The sequence below is a fragment of the Equus asinus genome, chromosome 3 (genome assembly GCF_041296235.1).
Source record: "Equus asinus isolate D_3611 breed Donkey chromosome 3, EquAss-T2T_v2, whole genome shotgun sequence".
In the NCBI taxonomy this organism is placed as follows: Eukaryota; Metazoa; Chordata; class Mammalia; order Perissodactyla; family Equidae; genus Equus; species Equus asinus.
In genome coordinates this window covers 26,970,535-26,995,615 of record NC_091792.1, presented here as the reverse complement: position 1 = coordinate 26,995,615, position 25,081 = coordinate 26,970,535, and the positions used below count along the sequence as shown (strand labels likewise).

At 36.5% G+C, this 25,081-nt stretch overlaps 1 pseudogene; it reads right to left on the bottom strand.

Annotated features, from left to right (window-relative positions):
- Positions 1 to 22,619: 22,619 nt before the first annotated feature.
- LOC106828364 (trifunctional enzyme subunit beta, mitochondrial pseudogene) lies at positions 22,620 to 24,012 on the bottom strand (annotated as a pseudogene).
- Positions 24,013 to 25,081: the final 1,069 nt, after the last annotated feature.

The window sequence follows — 25,081 nt, the reverse complement described above, 5'->3', positions numbered from 1 at the left end:
GATCCATTTTTAGTTATTTTTTGGTATAAATTTTTTAGAAGAAAATCTTTGTGAGTTTGAGTATGACAACAATTTCTTACATGTAATACCAAAAGCTTGCTCCATAAAAGAAAAATTGATAAATTTGACTTTATAAAAATTAAAACATTCTGCTCTTTGATAAACACTTTTAAGAGAAAACACACACAAAATACAGACCGGGAGAAAATATTTGCATACTGTATATCTAATAAAGAAGGTATAATGAGAATATGTAAAAACTCTCAAAGCAATAATAAAAAAAACAGGCAGCTTAATTTTTTTCTGTAAAAAAAGCAAAAAATTTGAACAGACCATTCAGCAAAGAAAATATCCTAATAGCAATTAAGCACATGAAAAGGTTCTCGATATCATTAGTCATTAGTGGTATTCAAATTAGAAACATCATGAGATACCACTCATGCTTAATAGAATGTCTAAAATTAAAACTGTCTAAAATTAAAACTGAACATAGCAAGTGTTGGCAAGGCTATGGAGTAACTGCAACTGTTTATACACTGCTGATAGGAAGGTAAAGTGATAAATCCCACTTGAAAAATTGGCAGTTGTTCAAGAGATTAAATGTAGATTATCACATGATCCACCCATCTACTCTTAGGCTTTTACTCAAGAAAGAAAAGCATATGCCCATAAAGAGACTTGTACATGAATATTCACAGCAGCTATATTTTTAGCAGCCAAATTGAGAAACAATCTAATAGTCCATCAACAGGTAAATGGATACACAAACTGTGGTATATCCATACAATGAAATACTTTTCAGAAAGCCAGACCAAAAAGGTATGTCCCATGTGACTTCATTTATATAAATTTCTAGAAAATGCAAATTAATCTATAGTAACAGAAAACAGATTGTTGCCAGGTAATGGCAGTGTAAGGCACAGAAGGGCCATTGTGGAGGGATTACAAAGGAATAGGTGTAACCTTTCCACAGTGATAGATGCATTCATATCTCAATTGTTGTGATGGTTCCCAGATATATACATATGTCCAAACTTATTATATTATACAATTTTAATATATGCAGTTTATTGTTTGAATAGATCTTAATAAATTTGATTTAAAAAATGAAACATAAACAATAAATGCATACTTATGTTTTTAGCTATTCACTTTTGGACAGTTTTTACTACAACAGGTTAGAAATCCTATTAAAAATAAGTTATATAATGTGCTCATTTGCTCAATAACCTCCAGTGATTTCCTTTCTCATTCAGTCCTTCAATAGCCTAAAATTTCCTACATCGTTGGCTTTCAATACACTGTCCCCTAGGAGAAGTTTTGGAAACTTGTGGGGGTATTTTTGTGGCATCGATGATTGTGGAGATCTACCGGCCTTTAGTGGGATCCTAGATGTTCTGCAATGTCCAAGAAAGTCCCACAGAATGATTTTTCTCATGTTCCCTCAATATTTGAATTTCCTGCTAGGCATTCATCAAGTGAAAAAAATCTTGAACCAAAAACTCAACTCCATTTTCTGGATAACCTCTTAGTATTTTTAGACAGTTTTAATATAAAGTAGATAAGAAGGTTGACTTTTTGTTTAGAATTTTTCCTTTTATTTCACCATTGCAAAAAATTGTATCACAGAAAATGACCCTAGACACCTGAGGTATTTCAATTACCAACACAAAGACCTGCATCAGAGCTGTATTTAGAGCTGTCACATCCACCCTTACTCCACGTAGAGCTGAAGCATCTGACTCCAGCATCTCATCTTCTAGGCTCGTCGTGCCTGCGCATTTACCCCCTGCGAAACACATCATTGAATAATAATTTCAGATTAATTTTTTTTTTTGCAGGAATGTCAGATGTTGTATGTTGAGTTCTCAAAGAAAACCTCTCTGAGTTGGAGTTTAAGGTGCAGGCTGTTTATTAAGTGGTATTGCTTGCATCCAAACATGTTGAAAGGAAGAGAAGGAAGCAGGACTGAGCACAGAGAGAAGTGAATCTGCAATATAGGCCTAACAACAACCTAACGCAAAGCCCTCCCTCGATGCCCTCGGAAGCTCTAGAGCTAGAGCATCTCTTCAGAGCTGCACTCAATTAAGCCAAGATGCCCAGGCCTCTATCAATCACTGGACGAGAACTGCCGCAGTAGTCTCTGTGGCTGAGAGCACTGCCTTAAGTTTAAAGGATTGTGCAGAATATCCAGTGTCTGGCTCTTAGCATTTTGCCATTACCATGGTGGATAGTTTTAAAACTAAGGTTTAGCTGCCTTGAATTAACTGTTTATTGGACAGTTAAAAACCAGTGGGATGTTTAATTAGTAATGAGTATTTTCTCAGCTAGTGTCAAATCCTGTGTGTGAAGTCCTCTTGTAGGCAGAGGTCTGCACTATCTCTGTGCCTGAGTACTGGAGGGAGGGCGGGAAGCCATGAATTTCAAACATCGGCTTACATTTAGGGCTCTAATTGGATGCACAATTGTAACTCCACAATTTTGGAAATTTTTGGAATTTTTCCAAACTTAAGAGCTTTCGATATTCATTGCCAGGAGATTGTGATGGGTTAGGAAGTCTCATCTTTTCTTTTGGTTGTATGTTCTGCTTCCACTGGTGCCAAGGAACAGCTCAGGAGAGGCATCTTATTTTTAATATTGGGTGAAAGTCTGAATCAAAAAGCCTAGGGGTTTGTGAAAACAAAGCAACAATGACAAAATGGTATTGTTGCCAAAGTCTTAGGTCAACTGTAAAATTAGTCACATGTACCTATAATCCCATAAGTTCTGAGGGGCATATAAGACCCAATGTCTGGCTTTTTTCTTTTTTGGTAGTAAGACTCTTTCTAGGGATTTTTATATCTAGGGGCTCCCCACTCACTCTGAGTTGCTTGTTGATTACTCCATGTAGAAGATTTAGTTAAATTTCCAGGTATGAGTTGTGTCATGTTCTACAGTCAAAGAAATTAACTTATTTACAATTGATACCTGCAAATCCCATGATTTCTTTCTTATCAGATATTAGAATTTTACACCCAAGTTGTACAACTGTGGGGTTTTTTACTTATTCTTGAATAGACAGCACTTGGAAAGCATGAAATGCAATGCTGGTGGAGGTGGCCAATATGAAAATTTTATGAATATAGTTAAATATTTGACCACCAACTAGTAGTTCACAATGTTAAAGATTTGTCCAGCCTATTGATGTTATGCTTTTGGGGGAATTAAAATAACTCTGTAGAAGGACGGGAAATGTGTACGCCCTCCTCGAGGTAAGCACATGGATTGTTATCTTTTCGACGAGTATAGAAAAAAAGGCATTAGCAATGTCAAAGGCTGCATCCAAATGCCAGTAAAGGCAGCAAAATATTCAGTTGCCGTATTTTCAAAAATGGTGATGCTATTGTTAAAGCTTTGATAGTTTACAGTACAGTGCCAAACAGAGATGGCTTCCAGAAAATAATGCATAATACCCAACTTCTATGAATCTTGTAAGAGACGGATAATTTTTTTCCTCCCACAGACATTAGTTCATTATGTCTTTGGTAGCTGTAAGGAATACAGATGTTCTTAGTCATGCATTTGTGTGACCATTCTAGAAGCAAACAGTAGAGTCATAGAGCACTTGTTCGATCAGTATATTCACACACCTGCATCTGCAGAATAACCACATAAGTTATATAGGCTCTCTAAAAATAGTAAGTGTAGTCTATGTAAATGATGATAATAATAATAACCATCTTTATAAGCTTGTAAGATTCAGTACATACTAAGCTCATAAAAGTGTTTCACCTCCTCCTGGAAAGGGAATGGAAAATTGACTTTCAATGTCTGTCTCTTGCCTCTGACCTTAAAAGGGAAATTGGTTCTCCATTTTCACATTAGCCTATCAACTTACATGAGTATCTGCCTAGCCAAAGCAACCAAATCCATTCTTGATTTAACGTTGAGGTATTTACACTTTTGTTTTGCACCATCATTGTAACTATTATAGCTTCTAGCTGAGCTCATACAAGTAATATACATAAATCCTTATCAGGATTCAAAATACTCTGCTCAGGGGTACATAGACATGAACCACTCTTGCCAAGTGGTGGTAATATAAAGTAGAGCTTGTTGGAGAACCTCACAATTCTGAAGCTTGAAGTATCCTACAGAAAGACTACTTGGGGCCAGGCATGGCTGAAAAATCATAAAGAGAATGTCACAAAAGAGATTCCACCTTATTATAATTTACATGTTTATAGGAGACTTGAAAGGGGGGCAGGAAACATATATTCAACTGTGTGACAATTAGAGCTTCCTGGTCAAGAAGGCTTTGTTAGGACTTGGCTGCTGGTTTCATCCAAAAGGCTTATGTTCTGTTTAGCTAGATTTTTATTAAGCAGCCAGACATAGTTATAAAGCCATCCATATTTGCCTATTTTCATTAAAGAATATTAATCAATTTATGAAATCATATACTTATCATACTGATGTTTGTAAAACATCAACAGGATGGAAACAAACTAAAGGTCCATTGTTGAGTTTCATTTTTCCAACTTAAAAAATTAGAGTCTGTCTTAACAATGGGCTATCTATCTCCACCTATGTATCCGTATAACTACTGTTTCTATCTGAAATGATGTGAAAAGAAAGAAAACTCAGTGGATGGGCCACCTACCTTGCCATTTATGTAACTAGAAATAATAGATCAGAAGATGTTTAGAGAGATGTGTAATTGTCTAGAAAATATCAAGGTACGTCTGAAATTTGAGAAAATAAAGAGAAATGTGAATGTAAGAGAAATATTTATTTTTCATTGAATACATTTTCTGTGATGTGGATTTTTTAACCAATTTAATGTACTGTCTTGTCATTAAAATAAGAACAGGGCCGGCGCAGTGGCGTAGTGGTTAAGTTTGCGCACTCCGCTTTGGAGAATACAGTTCTCCAGAGTTCCCCGGTTTGGATCCTGGGCACAGACCTACACACCATGCACCAAGTCATGCTGTGGCGGCCTCCCACATAGAAGAACTAGAAGGACTTACAACTAGGAGATACAACTATGTACTGGGGCTCTGGGGAGAAAAAGAACAAAGACGAAGGCTGGCAACAGATGTTAGATCAGGGCCAATCTTCCTCAACCAACCAAAAAAAAAGCATACCTTAAAAAGTAAATAAATAAATAAAATAAGAAAAACACACAAGTGCAAAGGTCTTGATTTCTAACACCATTCTCTAATAAAAAGAACCTGGAGGGCCAGCCTGGTGGCACAGTGGTTAAGATTGTTCTCTCCTCTTTTGCGGCCCAGGGATCACTGGTTTGGATCCTGGGCACAGACCTATGCACCACTTATTAAACCATTCTGTGGCAGGGGTCCCACATATTAAATCAAGGAAGATGGGGACAGATGTTAGCTCAGGGCCAATCTTCCTCAGCAAAAACAGGAGGATTGGTGGCAGATGTTAGCTCAGGGCTAACCTTCCTCATAAAAAAAAATGGATAAATGAATAAATAAATAATAAAAATAAATTTAAAAATAACTCAGTTTTCATGGAGAAACGGCTGATTCTTGAGCATGGAAAATCAAAGATTAACATGGAGCATCTTGCAGTGCCAGGAAGTATGGAATTATAAAACAATTAAGGTATTTTAAAGGAACACAGGAACCACCTTTGAGACCTCCCAATAGCCGAAGCCAGAATAATTGGAGCAGTAAAATGACTAATACTAAATTGGATTATAGCTCAAGGGATAAAATAAATCCTCATGAATCCATATTGATGCAGATAAATGATTAAATGAATAAATAAAATGGGAGGAGGATAGGCCAATATGCGCAGAAGAATTTCAAACAATTTATGTCAGTACTCTCTACTTTTTCTTCTTTAAGTGTGGACTGCACAAAGTGACTTCCTCCAAGAAGCACAGTATGCAAATGAAGCAAAAAATCGTAAGTTTACAGTGCAGAGACGTGACAAGCACTATGTCATCCAGAAGATGAAGGTTAATATCAACGGGGTAAGTGATATTGATGGCATGTACCTTTCATATGGTGTGATGAGAATAGCACTTTACCTTGTGATTTTCCTCCCCCAAAAACCATAAGCCTTGCCTAATATTGAGAGAAAAAAAAATCAGGCATACCCAAATTGAAGGACAGTCTATAAAATACTATCAGTACTCCTTAAAACTGTCAAGGTTATCAAAAAATCTGAGAAAATGTCACAGTCTAGAAGGGCCTGCAGAGACCTGATGACTATGTTGTATCTTGGATGAGATCCCGAAACAAAAAAGACATTATCTAAAAATTAAAGAAATCATGTAAAGTATGGACTTAATTAATGTATCGGTATTGGTTCATTAGTGTGACAAATATACCTTTCTAATGTAAGATGTTACTAATAGGGAAAACGGGGTGTGGGGTATATGGGAACTCTGTACTAACATTGTAACTTGTCTGTAAATCTAAAACTATTCTAAAATAGAATTTTATTATGTGAAAAAGATACAGGAATAATATTAAAAACCTTCTTATTTTCTTTAATTTCAAATGGATAACATCAACTGTATTCTCCAATAAATTAATTTGTATTTTGCATTCATAAAAGTACATTATACATTTTCCTCATATATTTTTGATAAAAGAATTAGTACATGTTAAGGATAAATACTGTCAACAATAAACTAAGCAGAAGTTACATGCACATATGGTTTCTTTCTCTGTTTAAATGCGCTTTTAATAAAATCTGCAGGATAACATAAACTAAAGAGGACTGCATATTATTAAGATAGGCTTTTGAAGTTGTTAAAATGGATTTGCTTGGTTTTTTCCTCAAGGCATGATCAAAATATGTCATTTTATTTCTTAGCAGGACATATTATATTTAATTCAAAATACTTATTTTTTGCCATTATGACTTATATAACTCCACTTGATACTGATTTTCTTGTGCAGCAGTCTTATTGTAGGAAGAATACGACTTCTCTTGCAATACAAACACTTCACAGCTGAGAGATTTAAACTAAACTAAACAATTAAAAGTTTCAAACGTACCAAAGTAAAAAGAGTGCAGAAATTTGGGACTGATTTTTATTTGACTGTGAATAGTGCTAAAGTGTTCTTATATTTCCTCATGCATTAAAAATCCTTCACTATTAAAATTTAAACACTGATTTGTTGCTGTTTTCAGCAAAAGCATAAAAGAATTTGGGGTACAATGACAAAGAATTTGAAACATAGTCTCAATGATATATATGTAAAATGATTTTATATTTTTCTGCGGGATTTCTGAGTGAAAGTTGTCACGCATGCATACATCCAAGCACACCAACGTATACGAACAGATACAATTTTGGACATTCATTATATCCTAACCTGAACAATAACCTAATGCTAACTGCAGGGTTTATATGCTAGGGAGCTCCTAATCTTCAGAGTGCAGGAATACGTGGAAGTTTCATTTTCAGTTTTCCATTCTATTGGGTCCCAAGCAATCCCATGGTGCCATCCACAGTGGCAGCAGCAGATACAGGAGTCCAAAGGACTACAAAGAGCTCAGGGAAGAGAAACTTCAGCTCTGACCAGTGACTATAACCTTAAGAGGATGGGGCAAACCCTCTCTGTTCTCCCACCTTTTTGCCCCAGAGAGCAGTTGGGAAAACTTGTGGCACAGCAGCTATTTAAAGCCCAACTTTCTGACCTGAGGACAGATTAAACGATTCTCAGGGAACAAGACAGTTAGAGGAGATTACGGAGAGGGAGGAGCTTGGGAAAGCCACCCTATAAAGTTGACTAGGAATTCCTAGGCTCGCAAGTTGATCAGTTGCTAAATAGCATAATTAAGAAACTAACTATGTAAAATTATTCTGAATGATTTTTGTCATCTATTTACCTTAACAATACAAGCTTTTTATAGTATTTACTCAGCTTAAAATTTTTTCTTAAAATTTTATATAAATGCATAAAGTTTACAAAAATTAAATGTTCAGCTCGATGAATTCATGCAAATATGTTCCCCTGTATCGTCACCACTTCACTGTAAGACACAAAATAATAACAGCCCTGTAAGCCTCGAGTCCATCTGTCTGCAAAAGTAGCCACTATATTAACTTTTATTATCACAGATTCATTTGCCTACTTTTGGACTTCAAATAAATGTAGTCACACAGCATATACTTCATTTTGCCTGTCTTCTCTAGTTCAACATAATGTCTATGAGATTCATACGAGTTAGAGCTTGAGATAAACCATCCTTGCTGTTGCCTGTACTATACCACTGTATGAATATACCACAATTTATTTTTCCATTATCCTGTTCATGGACATTTGAGTCATTCCAAGTTTGGAACTAGCATAAATAAAAGTTCTCTGTACATTCTTGTGTATATCTTTTGGTAGACATAAATGTTTACACAGAGGACATACCTAGGAGTTGAATTGCTATTTCAAAGATGGCTGGGTATCAGTACTTTCATATGTTCAACCTAATATCATCCGATTTGCTACTTTTTAAACAGTGTCTTTTGATACCTGCCTATTACTTCCTATGTAGCAATGAGCTTATTCTATTTTCACATTTCTCCTATAATTTAGACCTGCTATTTCTCCTTTGTTAGGACATTTATACCTTATTCTTGTCTCCAACTTTTAATTATAAATCTACAATTGCATATATTAAACGTCCACTATCAGTTGTTTTGATGAAATTTTCCCAGTGATGTCTGTGTTGAATGATGCTCATCCTTCAGCAAATTACTTACAGAGAGTTTACATTTATATGAAATTTGCTCTTTTCCCTAGGAATCCAGGACACTTTTTTCTTTCTTTTAAGTCCAATAATGCTCTTGGTCTAAAAATATTGCTGGGATGTGGCTTAGAGTCAACTACTCTAGGTCGGTTTCCTCAGGCACGTGGTGGGCCCTGTCAGTATGTTCTTCAGAATCTGCAGTTATCTATACACTTGTCTTTCCTTCTCTTCAGTTTGAGCTACTTTCTCCCTCATCCTTTCAAACTCTGTCTCCCACTTTCACTATCTTGATTTTCTTACTGTTTTTTCAGTGTTGCTGTTATGTGCCCTCAAGTCAGCTCTGACTCCTGCTGATCCTATGACTGAATGATGTCCACAATGTCCCGTCCTCAACAGCCCTACTCAGCTTCTGTAGACTCATGACTATAGATGCCTTTATGGAGCCTCCAGCGACAGTTCAGGATCAATTTGTTCTAGGACCAGCTTATTCGTCTTTCTGGCATAGGGCGTCCATAGAGCTCTCTTCCACACCATATTTGAAACAAATCATTTTTTTTTTTTTCCCATCAGCCTTCTTCACTGTCTAGCTTTTGCACCCTCCTAGTGATTGGGAATACAAGGGTGTGGATAATCTTGGCTTGAGTCTCTAATGACACCTCTTTACACTGATGATCTTTCCCAATTCTTTCATTGATGCCCTTCCGAGTCTCAGTCTTCTCTTTGTTTCTTGGCCACACTCTCCATTTAAATTGATGACTGAACCAAGGGAAACAAAATCTTTAGTAATCTCAACGTCTTCATTGTCTGTGTTAAAGTTGTGTAGCTCTTCTGTAGTCATGATTTTTGTCTTCTTGATGTTCAAATGCAATAATTTTGTGTTGAATTTATTCCTCCTTATGAATATTATTATTTAGTCTTTATTTCTGATATAATTTTATCTTTTTCTTCATTTCTGATCTTAAATTCAATCACCATTTTGTATTTTCCTGGATTTTGTCCATTTATGTTTTTAGTTTTTGAAGTTATTTATGGGGCTTTTTTCTCCTAATCTTTTCTAATGCTTGCTTAATTAGTTGAGCTTGAAGTTTTCCACTGGAGTTTTCTTCTGCTTTTTTTTAAAGAAGAATTTACACCTGTTGAAATATTTTGATTCTTCTTTTCTATTGTCTTCTTAATAGCTATTTGCTCAATTTTAGATTCCTTTTTGTTGTTTCTTTGAGGGGCAGCTGTTTGGGGTTAGAAGTATCTCACAAGACCATCAGTTCAAGACTATCCTCTTCAGTCAATATAGTGAAGTGTAATTTTGGTTTCTAACATATAACTTTTTCCTTTGATGGTATTGAGGGGGCCATTTAGTGTGTCTTTCAACTTCGTAATTTACTTTTTCAGTGTCCCCTAATTTCACCACTTTCTTCTTTCCTTCTATTCACTTCTGCATGTCCACACATTACTGCCCCTTCTCTATTTACTCCCTAAACTTCCAGAAGCAATTGGTATTTATGACTTCCACCTCAGTCATTATATGTGTTCAAAGGTCTTCCCTTTATCTCCTGCTGAGATCTATCAGGTCTGAGACTTGTTCTCAGTAGTTTTTTGTTTTTTGTTTTCTTATATAGCAAAAGGAATTTTTCTTTCTGGAATGATTTTTTTTTTTGCTCCACCACCCTTGAGCCCTCTGCTCCCCTCGTCTCTTCCACATGCCATCTCTTCAGATTCCATGCATTCTCAACTCAGGGCTCTGCTATGAGCCACCTACTGGAATATGTTTACTTCTCCAATCATGCATAAATTGAGGTTTGTAGTAATCTCTGTCTCCTGATCTGCTGAGATATGGGTTATATTTAGTTTTATTTGCTCTCCTTGTTGATCTGTATGGCTTTACGGAGGATGTGCAGAGAAACTTAGATTTAGCAAATCAAAATTATTTTAGAATGACCTAGAATGCAAAGACATAATATTTTTATTGAAGCAGAATTATTTAGAAAATACAGAATTCAATGAAAAGTAAAACCAACTATAGAGATGATCGTTGTGAATATGTTGAAGCTTATAGTGTATTTTATGGAAAAATGCACAAATGTACATGTATACACATACAGATATGTTATTCATAATGGATCATGTCATATAACTATTTTGTATTTTTTCTCTTAATGACATATTACTGCAATATTTCTGTTATTGTAATATTTTTCAGCATGATTTTCCATAGTACTTTATCAAATGTATCCTAGAAATATTACTTATCGCAGATTGCCGGACATCAATATATTTATTTGTACTATCTAAAACTAATCTTGATCTTATTATAAAACAAGCACACAATACCCCAGTATGTAAAGATTTATTTTCAAATTCAAAAGATACTTAACATTAATTTTATTAGTGGCCAAAGTAGTTAAATTTATAATAAAGAGATGGTTACCTATCTTGTTGATCATTAATAAGTTATACCTAATTGTGGAATGATTTTTTTTGCACAATATGTTTTTAAATACTTTTGAAAAATTTAGGAAAAAAGTCCATAAAATCACAACAATCAGTGTTGCTGTGACATTTTAAGACTGGACAAACTCTGCTGAGTTGTTGTATTCATTACACCATCTGTTTAACATATTTTTCAAACAATCTGTTTCAATACGTTACTAAAGACGTCTCCAAAACTCACATCCCACCTGCAATAAAGACATAGGAGGGCCGGCCTGGTGGTGCAGCAGTTAAGTGCGCACGTTCCGCTTCTCGGCGGCCCCGGGTTTGCCCGCTGGTTCGGATCCCGGGTGCGGACATGGCACTGCTTGGCAAGCCATGCTGTGGTAGGCGTCCCACACATAAAGTAGAGGAAGATGAGCACGGATGTTAGCTCAGGGCCAGTCTTCCTCAGAAAAAAAAGAGGAGAATTGGCAGCAGTTAGCTCAGGGCTAATCTTCCTCAAAAGAAAAAAAAAAGACATAAGAGATTTCCTAGTTTAAAAACGATTTTGTTCCAACTTTTTAAATTTCAATCCAGAATATGGCAATTAGCTCAGGCCTAGTAAAATTAGTCGTCTTCTTACAATCTTTAAATAGAAGGCCAGTAGTGTTTACTTGTTACTCTGTTTCCTTTCCCTGCTGAAAGAATCACTTCCAGCTTTTATATCATGCCTGCTGTGAATTTTCTATTTTTCTGCACTAAGCAATCATATCCAAATCACACTTATTCTTTCCAAATTTCATCAGAGAGGAGGTTTTGAGAAGAGCTCTGACAGTGGTACACTGGAACACAGAACACAAAGTTAAATCCTCTTCCTTTCGCCACTTGAACCTGTGTCTAAGAGAGATGCTGGGTAGGGTTATCCAGAATGACTAGGATAGCAGCTCTCTCAACAATCCTCAGCACATTACGGACATTTACAAAGGAATATAAGACATTTGGTTTCAAAAACTTGGATTACTTTACTAAGCATTGTATTATTTTCCTGTGGCTGCTATAGCAAATTATCACCAACTTGCTGACTTGCACAGGAGAAATTTATTCTCTCCGTTCCGGAGGACAGAAGTCTAAAATCAAGATGCCAGTAGGGCTGTGGTTCCTCCAAAGGTTCTAGGAGTAAATCCTCCATTCCCCCTTCCAGATTCTGGTTGCTCCAGGTATCCCTTGGTTTGTGGCTACATAAATCCAATTCCTGTCTCCATTGCATACAGGAAATAAATCCCACTTGATAATTGTGTATAATTCTTTTTATACATTGTTGGATTACACTTGCTAACATTTTATTGAGGATTTTGCATCTATGTTATAAGATATTTATCTGTAGTTTTTCTTTCATGTCTTTGTCTGGGTTTTGTATTAGGGTAGTGCTGGACTCATAGGATGAGTTAGGAATAGGCCCCTTGCTTTTATTTTCTGAAACAAGGTATAGAGATTTAGTATCATTCCTTCCCTAAATATTTGGTAGAATTCACCAGTGAATCCATCTGGGCCTAATGTTTTCTTTTTGGGGAGGTTACTAGTTATTGATTCAATTATTTTAAAAGCTATAGTACTATTCATACTTTCTATTTATCCCAGTGTGAGTTTTGGCAGCTGCGTGTTTCAAAGAATTGGTCCTTTTAATCCAGGTTATTTAATTTGTGGACATACAATTATTCATAATATTCCTTTATTACCTTTTTAGTGTCCATTGAATCAGTAATGATAGCCCCCTCTTCCATTTCTTTTTTCTTTTTTGAGGAAGACTGGCCCTGAGCTAACATCCGTGCCCATCTTCCTCTACTTATATGTGGGATACCTACCACACATGGCTTGCCAAGCAGTGCCATGTCCACACCCGGGATCCGAACCGGCAAACCCCTGGCCACTGAGAAGCGGAACGTGCGAACTTAACCGCTGTGCCACTGGGCCGGCGCCTCATTTCTGATATAAGGCCTAGCAAAAGTTTGAATTTCCTGACAGACTATAGTTTTCTGACCCCTGCCCTAGACCCTTGAGGAACAAAGGTTTAGAAAGATGTTTTGATGGGAATATTTTGAAATCATATAATTTAAATAAGGTGCAAACATTAATGTTTACTAATTTTTCTGCCCCTTCCTCCACCCCCCCATATTTGTTTTCCATTCTTTACTTTCCTGTCCTTATAATTAGCTTCATTTATGCTTCCTCACTGAAGACACATTCACTCCATTTCCTAAGACAATCATGGCAGGCACTGCTGTGCTTAAGCTCGTTTAGACCCTCCATTCAGTGGGGGTTAGGAATTAGTCATCCTTCTAGAGACTCGTTTCCTTGCCTCCTGTCAGACTTCTTTTCTTATGAAATAATAAAATATGTTCTGTTATTTTAACATCAACTGAAACATTACTGTGAGCAGCAACTTCAATAGCTCAAACACATCTAATAGAATAGCCTAGGATTACCTTTGATGAGTTTAACAAACAAGAAATGTGCACTTGTGGTGGAGAAATGAGAGTGTCTAGGGGATTATGGTTTCTTTCCTTGTGTATGTGATTTAACCAAAAATCAAGGTACCCAGCAGTATTCATGAGTCCTCTTAGGCCAGGGTAGTGGGCATTACATGGACAGTGGGCTCACTGCTATAATTTAAAGATACCACGATTCCTTCCGTTTTAAACACTATTTGGTATTTTGTGAATACATAGGGTTTTCTGTTTTTTTTTAGGATGTTTCCTTCTCTCCTCCTTCTCAGATTTGTATCTATGTTACGAGGAAATCTTACTTGCCCCTACTGCAAAGAGAAGGTGGCTTTAGATCCATGTGCTTGTCCTTTTTCTGCCCTGTGGGTCTTTGGTAGTTTTGACGACACCATATCATATTAAATACTAAGTTCCTGGCCAGCTCTTGCTGAGACTGCAAATTTCTGTGTCACCAGTCACAGCCTCTATTGTATTTATGACTTAGGACATCTGACCCTACAACCTCCATTTTGGGTCCCCTTACCCCTTACCACAGTGAAGGACGTACACAATGACAAGTCCCTTGACTCTATGTGTCCCACAGGGAACACACAGGAAAACCTGTCTTACCTAAATTGCAGGAGCTTAGGGAAATTGTGGGCATGACAGCTGGTGGGACATTTCTCTGTTGGGCCTGCTCAATTAACAGAGGGACACTCTAAAAGGCAGTCTCCTCAAAGAATCTAACATGGGGACAGAGAAAAATATCTATTGTTTTATTTTTCTTAGGCTGTCATAGCAAAATATCAAAGATTGGGTGGCTTAAACAACACAAATGTATTTTTTTACAGTTCTAGAGGCTGGAAGTCCAAGATTAAAGTGTCAGCAGGGTTGATTTCTCCTGAGGCCTCTTTCCTTGGCTTGTAGATGGCCTCCCTCTTGTAGATGGTTGTAGGTGGTTGTCCTTCTGTGTAAGTGCACCCCTAGTGTCTCTTTGTGTGTCCGAATTTCCTCTTCTTACAAGGTCAACAGTGAGATTGAATTGGGGATCACCCTATGGCCTCATTTCAACTTAATTACCTCTTTAAAGGCCCAATCTTCAGACACAGACACATTCTGAGGTACTGGTTAGCACTTCAACATATGAATGTGTGGGATACACATCTATTTATCTATCTATCTGTCTAATCATTCCTATTCACTCTACCCCAATAGCAGGCGTTTGATCTAAAAACAAAAGCTTGTGTTTTCCTTTTACCTCCCTCCATTCTTTTTCCTCTCTTACTTAACTCTAAGAACCACTAGATTTTAAAAAATTCTTCATTTCCCCGTCCTGATTTCCTATCCACACTCTCCTCTTTCCAGTCACTTGGGTACATGGGGGTAGGGGAATTTAAAGTATTCACTGACATTATTATTGTAATTACATTTCTCCTCTTCTTGATGATAAAACATCAGATGTAGAGATACTAAACAATCCTTATATTTATAAAATTTTTCTGATAAATGGAAACTTTCTGGAATAGTATAAAAATAGTAGGAAACAAATATATTAGAAATCTACAAAACATAGTAACTGCAGATATAAATTGTAAGTAAAAAAAAGGGAAATTTTTTAACTTTTGGGTGCTTATAACATTTTTAAAGCCCCAGCGATTATTTGCTTTATAATATGAGACAGCATTACAGATTATATCAAATAATTCTGCAAATCTTAAGAGAAGTTACACATTCTCTCCTTGAGTAGATAAATATTTATCTTACTTTCTGGGTATGGCTTTCTGTAGCAGTCCACATTTTTTCCCACATCTCAATAGTATCTTTAAACATAGCTTAAAGTTTCTCATACACTGTGAATTTTGGTAATTGAGTTTGCCTCAAACACTGAATTGCATTCTGTAAGAATATGTACAAGGAGCGTTAAAAATAAAGAGGATTTAAAATCCGTAAGGCTATCAGATATAAGCCTACCTAAGAATTTTTCATCTTTATTGTTAAGTTTTGTACAAATGTCTTCAACAGAGTTTAGCTTAGTAAAAAAACTATTCTCATTCTGTTAAGAATAGAATTAATTCCGCTCAAATGATAGCAGATTCATTTAAATAAGAATAATTTTGACTATAAACTTAGAGAAAATATAATTTCAAAACAAGTAAATTTTTGAATTCAGACCAATATTATAACAAACCAAAAGGACTTTACTCAACAAAACATTGAACGCACATTGATAGTTTTATATTGCAGTGACAATTTCTGTATAGAGTTTTAAAAGTCTTTTTGAGTTTTAAAGCATGTTAGCAAAGAATAATTTGTGATAAGGTGTGCCATGTGAAACTCTTGTTGAGACAGATATAGATAGATAAATAGGTAGATAGAGAGAGAGAGAGAGAGAGAGAGAGAGATAAGGCAAGTAGGATAGGTAAGTAGGCAGTAGAAAGTTGGGTAGGTGAAAAGATGGTTGGAGAGATAAATGAATCAATATATTCTTTGAAAATGTTTTAGGAAGTTAGTATTTAAGAATCCTAAACTCTTGCATGGACAAAAAAGATAGGAAGAAATAGCAAGGTGCTGATGATGTTTTTTTTCCTAAATTTGGAAATTAGAATTGTTGTTGAAAAGTGGAAGTTTTAGAATGAGTAGGTAAGGACTGGAACTGGTCACAATGGCAATTGTAGAGATCTTATTTCTCATGGCCTTAGTTCTGCTAAGGATACTTTCCCTCGAGTAATTGTTCTACAGTAATGTGAGGGGATATTCATTTATGTGACCATTTTCCCCTGAATGTGTCATTGCTTTTTTCATTGGACTACCAATAGTTTCCTCAATCAAACAGCACTTCCTTATTAGTGAAATGGATAGTTTGATATTCTCTGATGGAATATCTAGCATCCGTAAAAAAGGCTAGGAAGGAATGTTCACCTTTCCTTTAAAACAATTATGTAGAGTGCCACCAGCGAGCACATATTCTCCAGGCTTCCTGAAATATTGATTGTGTAATAGGTTTTTATTGATGCATCATTCCTCTGCAGGACAAATTAAAGATCTTCTTAACTGACTATTCTTTACATGTCTGTTCTGGAGGCTACTGATGGGAAATGTCTTATGACAAAAATAAAAGCAAACTTCAGAGGGGCCTAGAGGTCTTCCAAATAATCTTATGAAAACATGGGTTTTGGCAATCAGTTGGCCTCTTCAGAACCATATCCTGGGAAATTCCCTGGTTGCTCCCTCTTCTACTTTCAAGCTAAATCCAACAGTTCACACTCCTGCTTATCTCTTTCCTGATGCTGCCTTTAGTTTATATAATTCTACATGTTCAGCATGAGGAATTTTCCTCCTCTTCACCTCTTAAACAAACCTAATTTTCTTCTCTGTTGAATATATGATTTAAAAAATGCTTGTTGTTTTATTAAGACTTTATTTCTTTAGAGCAGTTTTAGATTCACAACAAATCAAGGGGAAGGTGCAGAGAGTTCCCACAAATCCCCTGCCTCCACACATGCACAGCCTCCCCTATTATCAACATCCACCACCAAGTGGTACTTTTTTAATAACTGGCAAACCCACATTAACACACCGTAATCACCCAAAGTCTATAGTCTTCATTATAGTTCACTCTTGGAGTTGTGCCTTCTGTGGGGCTGGACAAATGTATAATGACATATATATATCAACAAGTATGAAATAGAGTTTTCACTGCCCTGAAATCCTCTCTCCTCCACATATTCATCTCTCCCTCCTACCGTCCCCACTTGCAACCCCTGGCCTTTATACTGTCTCCGTTGTTTTGCCTTTTCCAGAATGTGATAGAGTTGGAATCAGACAGTATATATATATATATATATATATATATATATATATATATATATATATATATATAGCTAGGTAGATAGATAGATAGAGACTTTTCAGATGGCTTTCTTTCACTTAGTAATGTGCATTTAAGATTCCTGCATGTCTTTTCATGGCTTGGTAGCTCATTTCTTTTTAGCATTGAATAATATTCCATTTTCTGGATGTATCACAGTTTATTCATTCTCCTGATGAAGTCTTGGTTGCTCCCATTTGGGCAATTATGAACAAATCTGTCATACACATCCACGTGCAGGTTTTTGTGTATGGACATAAGTTTTCAAAACCTTTGGGTAAATACCAAGTAGCATGATTGCTGGATCATATGGTAAGAGTATGTTTAGTTTTTTAAGAAACCACCAAATCATCTTCCCAAGTGTCCATACCACCTTCCATTGCCACCAGCAATCAGTTAGAATTCATGTTGCTCCACATGCTCATCAACGTTCGGTTTTGTCTGTGTTCTGGACTTTGGCCGTTATAATAGGTTTGCAGTAGTATCTCATTTTAATTTGTATTTCCCTCATGACATGATGTGGAGCATCTTTCATATACTTATTTACCATCTATATATCTTTTTTGGTGAGGTATACCTCACTGAAGGTCTTTGGCCCATTTTTTAATCAGGTAGTTTGTTTTCTTACTTCTGAGTTTTAAGTGTTCTTTGTATATTTTGGACAACAATCCTTTATCAGATGGATTTTTTGCAAATATTTTCTCCCAGTCTATGGCTTAGTCTTCTCATTCTTTTGACATTGTCTTTTGCAGGACAGAAGCTTGTAAATTTGATGAAGTTCATCTTATCAATTATTGCTTTCATGGATCATGATTTTAGTGCTGCATTTAAAAAGTCATCACCATACCCAAGGTAATCTAGCTCTTCTACTATGTTACCTTCTAGGAGTTTTATAAGTTTGCATTTTACACTTAAATCTGTGATTCATTTTGAGTTAATTTTTGTGAAGGGTCTAAGGTCTGTGTCTAGATTCATTTTTGTGTGTGTGGATGTCTAATTGTTCCAGCACCATTTCTTCAAGAAATTATTTTTGCTCCTTGGAATTGCCATTGCACCTTTGTCAAAAATCAGTTGACTATATTTATGTGGGTCTCCTTCTGGGCTCTCTATTCTGTTCTACCAATCAGTTTTCTAGTCTTTCACCAATTTCATGCTTTCTTGATTACTGTAGCTTTGTAATAAGTCTTGAAGTGAGGTATTTTGGGTATTCTAACTTTGTTCTTCAATATTTTGTTGACTATTCTGACTTTAGAATCATTTTTTCCAGATCCACAAAATAACTTTCTGGGATTTTAATTGGGAGTGCATTGAATCTATAGATTGAGATGGGAAGAACTGACATCTTGACAATATTGAATCTTACTGTAAATGACCATGGACTATCAATTTAATTAATTCTTCTTTTATTTTATTAATCATTTTTTATGGTTTTCCTCATATGGATCTTGGACATATCTTGTTGAATTTATACCTATTTTATTTTTTTGAGTGCTTATGTAAATGGTATCGTGATTTTAATTTCAAATTAGACTTATTTATTGCTAATATATAGGAAAGTGATTGACTTTTGTATATTAACTTTGTACCCTCCAACTTTATTATAATTGCTGTTAGTTTCAGGAGTTTTTTGTCAATTCTTTCAGATTTTTTACACAAGTTATCATGTTATCTAAAACAGAGATCATTTTATTCCTCCCTTCCCAATCTATATACCTTTTACTTCCTTTCTTGTCTTATTGCATTAGCCAGAACTTCTAGGACAGTGTTGAGAAATAGTGGTGAGAGGAGGCATCCTTGCCTTGTTCTGATCCTAGTGAGAAAACTTCAAGTTTCCTACCATTAAATATGATATTAGCTGGAGGGTTTTTATAGATATTCTTTATCAAGTTGAGAATATTTGGCTCTATTCCAAGTTTACTGAAAGTGTTTATCATAAATGGTGGTTGGATTTTATCAAACACTGTTTCTGCATCTATTGATATAATCATGTGATTTTGCTTTTTTAGACTATTGAAGGATTACCTTCAATAATAATCAAATACCTAATTGATTTTGAATGCTGAACATGCCTTGCATACCTGGGATAAATACTACTTTATTGTAGTGCATAATTCACTTTACACATTGTTGGATTCAAGTTGCTATTTTTTTTTTTTTTTTGAGGAAGATTAGCCCTCAGCTAACCTATGCCGCCAATCCTCCTCTTTTTGCTGAGGATCATTGGCCCTGAGCTAACGTCCATGTCCATCTTCCTCTATTTTGTATGTGAGATTCCCGCCACAGCATGGCCTGATAATCGGTGCATAGGTCCGTGCCAGGGATCAGAACCAGCAAAACCTGGGCCACCAGAGCAGAGCGCGTGAACTTAACCACTATGCCACTGGGCTGGCCCAATCCACATGCTAATATTTTGATGAGGATTTTGCATCTGTGTTCATGAAAGATATTGGTCTGCAATTTTCTTTTCTTATAATGTCTTTCTCTGGTTTTGATATCAGGGTGAAACTGGCCACGTAGAATGAATTAGGAAGTATTCCTTCTGCTTCCATCCTCTAAAAAAAGTTTTTGAGAATTGGTATGATTTATTCATTAACTGTTTGGTATAATTCACCAGTGAACCCATCTGGGCCTGGTGCTTCCTGTTTTGGAAGGTTACTGATTATTGATTTAATTTCTCTAATAAATGTAGGGCTATTCAGATTGTCTATTTCTCTCGTGTGAATTCTGGCAAACTAGATCTTTAAAGAAATTGGTTCATTTCATCTGAGTTATCAAATTCGTGGGCGTAGAGTTGTTCATAGTATTCCTTTAACGTTCCTTTTAACGTTCATAGGGTCTATAGTGTTGTCCCTTTTTTCATTTCTGATGTTAGTCATTTGTGTCCACTCTTTTTTCCTTATTTAACCTGGCTAAAGGCTTATCAATTTATTTGATCTTGTCAAAGAAATAGCTTTGGTTTTGTTGATTTAATCTATTGATTTCCTCTTTTAAATTCCATTGGCTTCTGCTCTAATTCTTATAATTTCTTTTCTTCTGCTTCCTTTGGATTTAATTTTCTGTTCTCTTTCTAGTTTCTTAATGTGGAAACTTAGATTATTGATTTTAGAGCTTTCTTTTTTTCTAATATATGCATTCAATGGTATAAATTTTCATATAAGCACTGCTGTTGCGTTTCACAAATTTTGATGTTATTTTTTCATTTTCATCTAGGAAAAAATGTTTTTGAATTTTTCCTGAGATGTCTTCTTTGACCTATGCGTTATTTAGAAGTATGTTATTTAATCTCTACATTATTGGGTATTTTCTAGTTATCTATTATTGATTTCTAGCTTAATTCCATTGTGATCTGAGAGTAGACATTTTATGATTTCTATTCTTTTACATTTGATAAGGTGTGTTTTATGGCCAAGAATGTGGTGTATAGTGAGGAATGTTCCATGTATGCTTGAAAGCAATGTGCATGCTGCTGGTGTTGGAGGATTTGGTCTATAGATGTCAATTGTATTTTGAGTTCAACTATGCCCTTGCTGATATTCTACCTGAGGAATCTGTCCATTTCTGAGAGAGGGGTCTTCAAGTGTCCAACTGTGATAGTGGATTCATCTCTTTCTTCTTGTAGTTCATAATTTTTGCCTCTGATAGTCTGATTCTCTGTTGTTAGGTATATACATGTTAAAGGTTGTTATGTCTTCTTCGAGAATTGACTCCCTTATCATTACATAATACCCTTCTTTATCCCTTATAAGCTTCTTTGTTTTGAAAACCACTTTGTCTGAAATTAATATAGCTACTCTTGCTTTCTTCTGATTAGAATTAGAATTAGTATACTTTTCTTCATCCATTTACTTTTACTCTATATGCATCTTTACATTTAAAATGAGTTTCTTGGAGACATCATATAATTGAGTCTTGTTTTTTTGATTCACTCTGACAATATTTATCTTTCAATTGGTGCATTCTGACAATTTTATCTTTCAACTGGTGCATTTAGGTCATTGATTTTCAAAGTGATTATTGACATATTTGAATCACACCTACCATATTTGCTACTGTTTTCTACTTGATGCTCTTGTTCTTTGTCTCCGTTTTTGTCTTTCACTCTTTTTATGCTTTTTGTGGTTTTAAATGAGCATTTTATATGATTCCAATTTCTCACCTTTCTTAGCATATAGCTTACACTTCTTTGTGTTGGGGGAGGTTGCGGGATTTTGTTTTTTTACTAGTTTTGTGGTTGCCCTAGGGTGTACAATATACACATACAACTAAATTGAGCCCACTTTCAAATGACAGTATACTACTTCATGGGGAGTGTGAGTAATTTATAATAACAAAATGATCCTAATTTCTTCTTCTCATATTTTGTATTATTGCTGCCATTCTTTTCACTTATATATAAGCATACGTAAGCATACACATATGATATATACATAAACATACATAATCGAATACATTGTTGGTATTATTATTTTGATGAAACATCTGTTAGACCAATTAAGAATAAGAAAAATAAAAGTTTTTATTTTATCTTCACTTATTCCTTTTTTGATGATCTTCTTTTCTTTATGTAGATCTTAGTTTCTGACTTACATCATTTTCTTTGTCTCTAAAGAACTTTTATTTTCCCCAATACTTCTCCACTTTATTAAGGTTAACCAACATGGTTTTTATGTATATAAACATTTACTGTAAGTTTTCAGTGATGTTTAGATTCTGAATTGTATTTCCATAATTAAGCTAATTTAGGCGTATTGGTTTATATTTTATAGAAAACACTTATCTTTAGGTCACAAATAGGAATAAGTATGATGTGCAAATGTTACAAAGATGATTCCGAGTCTCAGCTAAACTCTTTCCCAAATTGCAACCATTCATTTAGTCTTTAATGAACATAGAGGCCAAAAACAATTGCTTAAACATATCACTATGCGAAATTCTTGTGATTAAGAAATCCCGGAAAGAGTAATAAGCCATTATTATTGGAAAGCTCAGAACACTAGCAAGGCTTAATTGCAAAGTATTTAACAGAAGGTCACAAATTTTGCTTTCCTACGAGGCTCTAGGAACCATAGATGCCATTTAGTAAAACACTGAAATGGCATTGCCTAGTGTGAGTGTTGCACAGAAACTCCAGGTCACCTCTTCTTGATGTATTATTTTGGATAAGCTTCCTCTATCATAGCATGGTCATGCCATCCAGCTGCACAGGCAGCCACTAAACCATACTGGCCTCCTTGCTTCTGTTACCTATTGGCAGCCAGTGGTTCCAAATGGGTGTCCCAGGGACAGTGATCTACCTCAGTTGTTAAACTTCTCCAAAGGAGGCAATCCAACCTTGGTTTTTCTACTCATATAGTTTTGTTCAATAAGAATCTACGGCTTTAAAATTACCCAAAATGTGACCTGAGAAAGCTTTGTGTAATTCAAAAGCATCAATATCAGCCATTGTTAATCTTACCTTTTCTAAAATTTTTGGAGTAGTGTATGTTGGTCCTAGTAAAAGTTGATCTTTTGGATCCTGAAACATGTACACAAAGTCCTTCAAATATGCCCTTGGCTTATAACGTATAGCAAGAGCTTTTGCTTCTGTTGTAATCAATACTATGGAGGCACCGTGGGTCAGGAAAGAATTTGCAGCAGTCACTGTCCTATAGGACTTGATGAATGCAGGTTTTTGTTTCGCCATCTGCTCCAGGGAGGAAAGATGAATGCCATTATCTTTGGTAATTGTATCTTTTCCTGGTACTTTACTTTGCACAGTACATCAGACAGGAGTCCCTCATCCTGTGCCCTCTTGGCCAGGCTGTGCAAGTGCAGCATGTACCCATCCTGTGCTGGTAGCGAAACATCAAAGGCAGAGGCCAGTAGGTCTGCAAAGTGGCCCACAGTCTCACTAGTGGGGAACTCAACCACCTCAAGGAACTCAGGTGATAGCAAATTCAATCTGAATTTAGGGATTAAAGATAGTTGCTGAGCCAGAGTTTTGGGCAAATTGAGATGAGGAATAATTTTCCTTGAATGATAAATAGGGACACCCAACTTTAACTCTATACCACCTGCCATGACCACATCATACTGGCCAGAAGCAATCAAGCCAACACTTGTGGTCATGGCTTGGTTAGCAGAGATGAAAGCCATGGTGACAGCGTGAGCAGGAGTCTCGTTGGAGAAGCCAGCTCCGAGGGCAGCCTCTCTAGCCACATTACTTGTTGTCATTTCCAATATAAGTGTGCCAAAGATGATGTAATCAGCAGCTTCCTTTGGGACACTGGTCCAATGCAACAAACTTGAAAATGCTGCTTTAGCCAAATCATGTGGCATCAGGTCTTTATATGAAGTGCCTGACAGCAAAAATGGAGTGTCAAACTCCATCCACCACCACAATATTCCTTATATTAGATTTGGCTAGAGTCTTCTTCAATTTGGTCTGGACGGCTGGGGCATCTTCTGGCTGGGAGGAACAACTCAGAGGTCTTATAGAAAACCTGAGGGCCCATTTTGGGTACTAAGAAGATTTTTTAAATTGTAAGTTAAGATGGAGGGCATCCTGGGGCCAGCCCGGTGGCACAATGGTTAAGTTCCTATGTTCCACTTCTCAGTGACCCATGGTTCACTGGTTTGGATCCCAGGTGTGGACATGGCACCACTTGGCATGCCATGCTGTGGTAGGTGTCCCACATATAAAGTAGAGGAAGATGGGCAAGGATGTTAGCTCAGGGCCAGTCTTCCTTAGCAAAAAGAGGAGGGTTGGCAGCAGATGTTAGCTCAGGGCTAATCTTCCCCAAAAAAACAAAAAAGATGGAAGGCATCCTGAAATAGTTTCACCTTAGTTGGTGTTCACTTCGGGTCCCGCTGGGGGCAAGGTCCGGACCCAAGTGCCAGGACCCGGAGGGACCAAGAGACAGGTCTGGCCTAGAAAGGACCACTCATCTCTGCCTGCTGTCTCCATGAGCTTAGGCAACCTGGAAGGCTGTGCACTGGCCCCCCGGGACTGGAAAACACAGGATCTGCACCCACCTCAATGGGCCTGGCTGGGCCATGCTATGGGAAGAAAAGTGCTCTGCTGGGCAGTGCCAGCTTGAAGAGCTTTCCTCTTCAGTTCAAGACTGTGGCCTCCAGGGCACTTGGCAGCCTCAGCTCCTTCGTTGCTGCCACAGGATGCTCCACTGCTCAGGTAAGGCCTGCCTGAGGGCACCCCAGAGCCCTGGGCGTAACTCTTGCCGAGACTGGGCCAGCCTCCCAGCTGCATCTCTCCCTCTAAAGAACTCTTCAAAATATTTCTTGCAAGACAAGCCTCCTGGCAACATAGTCCCTCAATTTTTATCTGTCTGAGGAAGTCTTTATTTCTTCTCTTTTGAAGATAATTTCATAGGGTACAGAATTCTAAGTTGGTGTCTTTTTCTCTCAACATTTTAAATATTTCTTGCTACTGCCTTCTTGCTTTCATGGTTTCTGAGGAGAAGTCAGAGGTAATTTTTATATTTGTTCCTCTGTCAGTAAGGTGTTTTTTCCCCCTCTGGCTTCTTTTAGGACTTTTCTTTATGTTGGATTTCCTGTAGTTTGAAAATGATATGCGCAGGTGTAGTTTGTGGGGTGGTTTTTGCATTTAGTCTGC